Raw genomic sequence first — 7,486 nt, forward strand, 5'->3', positions numbered from 1 at the left:
AAATAAGTGTAATCCTAATGAATGTGTGTGTTACCTAAAAAAATTTTTTTAAAGAAGAAAGTACCTTAAATGTTCAACTTATTTCTAATAGTATAATCCAACTTTTTATCAATAAAATTGCATTTTTTTTTTTGAAAAGTTGAATAATTTTATTAAAATAAAACTATAGCTAAAAAACCAACTATAGAAACCAGTTACACACTTACATGAACTATTTATAGAAATTTGAAAGGTATAGGAGGATGATCCGATAGTAGGTGGATCTTCATCAAATAATTCAATGTAGGCTTGATGAAAGAACAAAGGACCTTAAATGTTTAACTTATTTCTTATAGTATAATCCAACTTTTTATCAATATAATTGCATTTTTTTTTTGAAAGTTTGAATAATTTTATTAAAATAAAACTATAGCTAGAAAACCAATTATACAAACCATTTACACACTTACATAAACTATTTATAGAAATTTGAAAGATAAAGGAGGATGATCCAGTAGTAGGTAGATCTTCATCAAATAATTCAATGTAAGCTTGATGAAGGGGTCTACTCTGTTTGCATTTAAAATTCTTTTGAGATCAATAATTCAATTACTTTGTTTAAAGAACTTTCACTAGAAAGTATTGCTACTTGTGAACTCCAAGCTATAAGTCAATGAACTCTAGGAGAAGAGGTGCTAGAGAAGAGCAGGCAAAAGAGAGGAGTTGTAAGGCCACCAAAGAAGTAGGTAGGGAGTACATTGGTTAAGGATATAATGGCCCTAATGTGGAGGTTAGGGGTGGGAGCCGGGGAGAGGGTAAGGAATTGGTTAAGGATATAATGGTGATTTTTATGTATATGATGCAAATTATAGTTTGGTGTTACTTATCATTTATTATTTTTTTTCAAATGATGAGAGAAGATTAGAAAAGAGTATGAGATTGCATTGTGAACTTATAGCTTAATGTTTATGGTAGTCATTGCATATACACGGCATATATATGTAGGTAGGCAAAACATGAATGATAAGTCATCTTGATTTTTTGTTTGTATTCCTTAGGAAACAATTTGGCTAGCTAATAACTTAGGAATTGTGGGCATGCTAGATACGGAGTGTATCAGTGGTGCGCTCTTCTAACTTCTATTAAACAGTTGTGCGAACCTAACTAGGCTAAATGCAGCTTTGTCCAAAATCTCACTTGAAGTAACAAGAAATTATATTAATTGCTAGAAAATTATGTATAAGGCTTGGAAAATAAATGCAAGGCTTAGAAAATAAAAAGACAGATAAAAATAAAGATAAATAGATTGTTGGAGTTTGTAATTGATTGATTGATTGAGTGGTTGGCCTTTATCATGCACAGCAGAACATATTTATAGCAGCACCTTACAGCTCCTGTGATGTAACACCCCCCATATTAAGTAGTCTATACATTCTACTGTTCCGGTAACTAGTGTAATACCCCTATTTGCATAGCCTGGTATATTGTACTGTTCCAGTAACCGATATCGGTCCAGACAATTAAGAGGATTAGAATCACATCTAAGAAAATTAGATAAGCCCTGAACGCAAATAATTAGTAATTGCCAAATAGTTAAGTATAAAGAAGAAAAACAAAGCATAAAAAATTAAATGAGCCGGAGTCATAGTGATGGGTGACCTTCCCGGGAAATGACTGCGAGGTCGATCGTAACCTGAATTCTGAACCGGAAAATGTGATGTCGCCATCCTTAGGACTATTGTGAACATAGTAAAAAAGAGAAAATCATGAAAAAGAATTTTTAAGTAGGTCAAATAATTAGGTCAAGGATCCGGAAGAAATATCAAATAACTTGCAAACCGGGTTGAACCGGCAAAGAGCGATTTGGTCAATTCACACCTAAAACTGACTCTTGACCTAACTGTCCAATAAAATCGGAAAAATGAAAATTTTGAAATATAGAATTAAATTAAAGAAGAATAAAAAAATAAAAGAAAAGAAAAGAGAATAAAGGATTAATGACATCATTATGACGATGCCAAAATGAGGTCATAATTAATTATACTTTAATTAATTAAATTGACTAAGTCAATGTTGGGATAAATATAAATAAAAATAACAAATTAAAAGAAAAAAAAAATCATTTTGGTCTTCTTCTCAAATATGTGCCGCCCCTCTCTCCCTCATCTCTTCCATTTTCCCAACATGAAAGCTTATTTTAAAGCTTTCTAAACCAAAAATTCAGCCATAGATTTTGATGTTTCCTTGGTTAAAACTTTTTCTTGGATCTAGATTTGAAGATTGAAAGTGAAAAAGAAAAGGAAAATTGAAGAATTGAAGAAGATAGAAAAACTTCATTGAGTTAAGCTTTCTTTTAAGTTAATTTAGTTATGTATGCATGGAAGTGAACTTGAAGATGGGGATTTAAATTTAGGAATTACAAAAATTATGCATGTCTTGGTAAACCATGAATTTCGGCCAGCCATAGTCCCTTAGGGTTTTGATAATGGTTATGTGCATTAAACATGTAATTAGGCTTGATTGAATGTGTACAAGTTGAATATCTACTTTAAGTGCATCAATTGAAACATATGCCAAAATTAGGGTTCTTGGCACTTAGGGTTTGGGAGAAAAATTATAGAAAATGGTCAATGGATGTAAATAATCTTAATGAGGGTTAGAAATGGTCAATTGAGACCATTTGTGGAGGTGTGAATTGATAGAACCAAGTTACAATTCGGATTGGTTAGGGTCAGTATGCTTACAGCTTGACCTATGTCCTTTTCAGGGATCAAAACTGAAAATTTACCAACCTAATTGGTGTAAGGCTAATTGGGAATGAAACTAGACACAAAATGGACCATTTTTCATTTAGGAATCATGTCCAAAAAATGACCATGAGTTAGTGAACAATTAGGCCAAATCCGGATTAGGTACACTGACCTGTACAAAAATGACTAAATAAATAGTAGTTACGTAAATGATCATAACTTGGTCTAGGAAGGTCCAAATGACCTGAATTTTATACCGATGGAAAGCTGAGATATAGCCCTACAACTTTTATGAAGAAAACAAACCCAAATTTTGACCATAACCTGTTTGAAAAACCACCTGTAGTCAACACACCAAAAACTGCCAATATCTAAAAAATGCCCAGAATTCTGGGTAACACTAAATCCAGTCAGCCTTAGAAAAAATAGGCATAACTAGGGATACAAAACTCCAAATGGAGTGATTCAAAAAGGGAAATAAAGTTAAGACAATAAGGAACAACTTCTATGAAGAAAACTTTGCCAAATTCTCACAATAACTAGACCAATGGAACAGTAGAAAACAGGGGACCAAAACTGAAAAATTGTAATTTCTCTTAGGAGACTTAGAAATTAAATTGGCAATCAATGCCAACAAAATTGACACCCAAAATATGGTATATGGGTGCAATTAGAATTAATAAACCTATTAAGTATAGAAAAGTTAACATTTTGACTTGAATAGTACCATGAATAGTGCCACTATACACAAAAATATGAAAGACCCGAAATTTATAAACCATAATAGGTAGGATAAGTTTGCAAAGAAATTGTTGGGATTTAAGTATTAGAAATGGATGCTGAAGCACTTTAAATTTATGTGTTTCAGTTAGAAAGGGATCTTCAAAGGAGAAACGAAAGTTTGAGTAAAATGAGTCGATAAAAGATATTTGTGTACTACTAGTTTTTTAATTGAATTTGTTTTGAATATTTTATGTAATTAAATGATTTTATTTTTCCTTATGCACTATGTTTATCAATTGTGGGATTTATTTCAATGATTATTGAAATTGGTATAGCAAGCATGAGTTTAGTTTTGTAAAATATTATTTCAACAATTATTGAATATTGTTTTAGACTGGATAAATTATGTTTGAAAAATTTCATTGGAATTATGTTTTGAATTGTGACGGGCAGTTTGCAGGAATAAAATACAGAATTTTGTTTTGGATTGTGATGAGCATAAAAAAAAATTATGGAATATTGGAATTGATCTTGAATTAATATTATGTTGTGATTTATGCTCACAAAAAGGACAAAGAAATGCATGATATGGTTTTATATCTCACTATAGATGCTTGACTAGGTTATTACCCGTCTCTATATCATTTATTGATGAGACAATGGAGTTAGCTTTGTTTTATTTTGAATATCATGGTATGTGTACAGACTTAGATTCTCCTCTTATTAGAGGTTAGATCTAAGTTTTTGTTATTGACCCATCGGAAGTTTTATTATTGTGTTGTGTACTGTGCACGATGATTCGACCTCCCCGACCATAGGGAGTTAGAATCCCGATTCGACCTCCCCGACCATAGGGAGTTAGAATCGCCCCCGAAGATGGCCCTTTCGAATTAGTCTTGCATAGTTAGTGAGAAAAAGAATGAGTTTTGATTGATAAGAAATTGTGATTTTAAATGAGATTGTGCACAAATGATTTTATTAAAATAATTATTTATTTCCATAATTGCAGGAATTATTTTTATTGTTCAGTTGTGATTTGGCAAATTGAAATTTTGATCAAGGTTATTTTAATAAGTGACTATTATTATTGGCAATGAAAATTTTGACATTTGAAAATTGGTTAAATTTCGAGATTCCAAAATTTTTGGTATAATTATTGTCAATGTATATTGTATTACATTTTAAATTATAGTTGTACACCACTGAGTTCACCACTCAGCGATAGCTTTGTATGCTGTCATAAGTGAGAATAGAAATAGAGTAGTTGAATGAGATTCCTGCAGCTGCACCTTGAAGACTGCGTGTGACTAGCCTTGGGTATATTATAGGTATACCCTTGTATATTAGATTTTGATTATGCATGTAATTATATGTATGTAAATTGTTTGAGCAGTTGTACAAAAACTTTTGTAATATTATTTTGGTATGTAATGAAATGCAAATTGTTGTAATATTCAAACTTATTTTTGAGTTTTGTAATGAATGTAAATTAATTTTTCTTTAGTAGAATATGAATGAAGTTATTTAATATTATTTCTAAAGATAATTGAATTGAGAATTGTCTTGAATTATGGAGTTGGGAGAAATGATGTTGATTTGTGTTGTGGTAGTAGTTGATTTTGATGAAATGAATTATTGGAAGTGTTTTTACAAGTGTTTGAAGAACTGTTTTTCCCAAATATAGACAGCGCTCTGCTGAAAATTTTCCAAATTTGCGTAAAAGTAAAAATGAACGAAAATTTTAACTAGTCTTTAAACTTTAAGTAAATATTTTTAATACCTATTATAAAACCCCACCACTTTTAAAAAGTAAGAAAATTGTTTTAAAATCCCTTGTAGTATATTTAATGGGTTACCAGTAGGTGAAGTACGATAATTCATTAAATGTACTACGGGATTATGTTACATCTTACCGAGGGGTAGGGTGTGACATGTTTAGTGGTATCAGAGCAATGGTTTTAAAGTAAATTTTGAACTGTGAATTTGAAATATTTTGTCGGTACATACAACTGCTCAAATATTTGATACATATAGTACAATTGCATCATAAATATGAGTTAATGGAGAGAAATCTCCTTGTGTAGGTTATTCCGAGAAAAGAAAATTTTCTGAATAGAAATGGAAGAGGGGAATAAACCAGTAGAACAATCAGATACGGTTGAGGCACAAGGGGAGGCCTTAGCTCCTTGGAGTGTCGAAGGCTCGATTGTACTAATTTCACCGGTACAAATCACTGCACAAGTGGCCCAGCAAATGGCCACCTTCTTTCAACAAATGGCTGATAGTTTGTCAGCCCAAGCTCAAGCCCAAGTACAGACTCAACCCCCATAAGGGCAGTATGAAATAGAAAAGAGTGAGAAATCTATGGGTCAGAACTCAAATAGGCAATTGGGGAAAATAAAAGAATTTGAGGAACCCCAAAGTTATAAATATGACAGAGGCGGATCTTCAGGGTGAAAGCAATCGAGAACCCATCGGTAAAGAATTTGAAGTTCCTACCCTCTCCATGTCTGTGAGGTATGTGGCAAGTTACACGGGGGTATGTGTCGTAGGGCCACTAGAGCCTGCTACAATTGTGGCAAACTCGGACATTTTGCTATAGATTGCACCAGAGCACCTCGATTTGCTCTCCGAAGTTCGTAGACAGTTGGTCAGGGCCAAGCTAGAAATAGAATTGGTACCTCTCGCAATCCAAGCACGACAAATCCACCCGATCATAGTGGCGTGTCAGCCAGAGCATCCACTATATGCTAGAGAGAAATAGCAGAAACTTCAGATGTAGCTGCTGGTAAGTTTTTAATTTTTAGAGGAAACAATTAGTTATTATTGGATCCCAACACTACTTATTTGTATGTTAGTGATAGAATTATATGTTCTGTTGTTATTTCTTTGCATGGGAATAAATTTTGATGCATTAGTAACTAGTCCTTTAGGATATAAACTATGATAATAAGTGTGATTGACATTAGTTTTGGAAGAGTTTGTCAGCGAAAAGTAATTATTAGTATACAATAAATTATAAGTTAATTAGTGAGCCTATTTAAAATAAGGCAAGAGGACCTAAAAGTAAATCACAGTAATATAATTGCTCTAGATGAGGCAAAAATGTTACTGTTAGTAATTGTCAATGAATATTGTAATCAGAATAAGTTCTGGATATTAGTGAATTCGAAAAGGATAAGATATAGGAAAGTTTGATCTATTGGGCTGTATCATAGTAACTATGCAATGTTCTTAATGTTTGTCCTGTAAGATGCAGATTACAGTACTGACTTGAGATTATTGTGTGGAGCTACGTACTACCCTATAGTGCACTAAGATGAGGATTATTGCAAACGGCATCTGTTTTGGTAAAATTCTATCTGGACAGAATTTTATTATTAGAAGGGAGTTTGAAAATCCTAACCCGGGATTTAAAACTCTAAAGTTAGAATATCGAAAAGTTATAGTTTAGTACAAAAGGAAGTAATGACTACACATCAGTGCAAAATAAGCTATAGAATATCAATAGATAAAAGAGTTATGAAAGTAACAATTAGAATAGTTGGTGCAAATGTAATAAAGAAGCGTTATGAATATTAGTTAAAGTATTGACTAGAATAGTCAGAGGACCAAATCAAAGTAATATTGAAGTATAACGGATTTATTAGGGATGATAAGAGGTGCTAAATCATGACTCGACAGTCAAGTTAAGGAAGAAGATAAAATTGAGGAATAAAATAATTAAAGTTAAGTTGTGGAATGAAAAAAAAAAAAAAAAAGAAAACAAATAGAACAGTAAGAAATGAGAAAAACACTAGATGAGGAATTACCACCAGGGCAAACAACCTACTTAAGACGCGTAACGATATCCCGAACTATTTTATCAAGAAAGAAATAAGTTAAACAAAAGCAAACAAGATAGTGCAAAATGGCACATAGGCCTTAGTCATAAATGGAGATGGTAACATAATGGTTATGGACCTATGGGCAATAAAGAGATAAACAGTTCATATATGACCAACAAGGTCAATTAAAAAAAAAAAGACTACAAA

Source organism: Hevea brasiliensis, chromosome 14 (assembly GCF_030052815.1).
Source record: "Hevea brasiliensis isolate MT/VB/25A 57/8 chromosome 14, ASM3005281v1, whole genome shotgun sequence".
Lineage (NCBI taxonomy): Eukaryota > Viridiplantae > Streptophyta > Magnoliopsida > Malpighiales > Euphorbiaceae > Hevea > Hevea brasiliensis.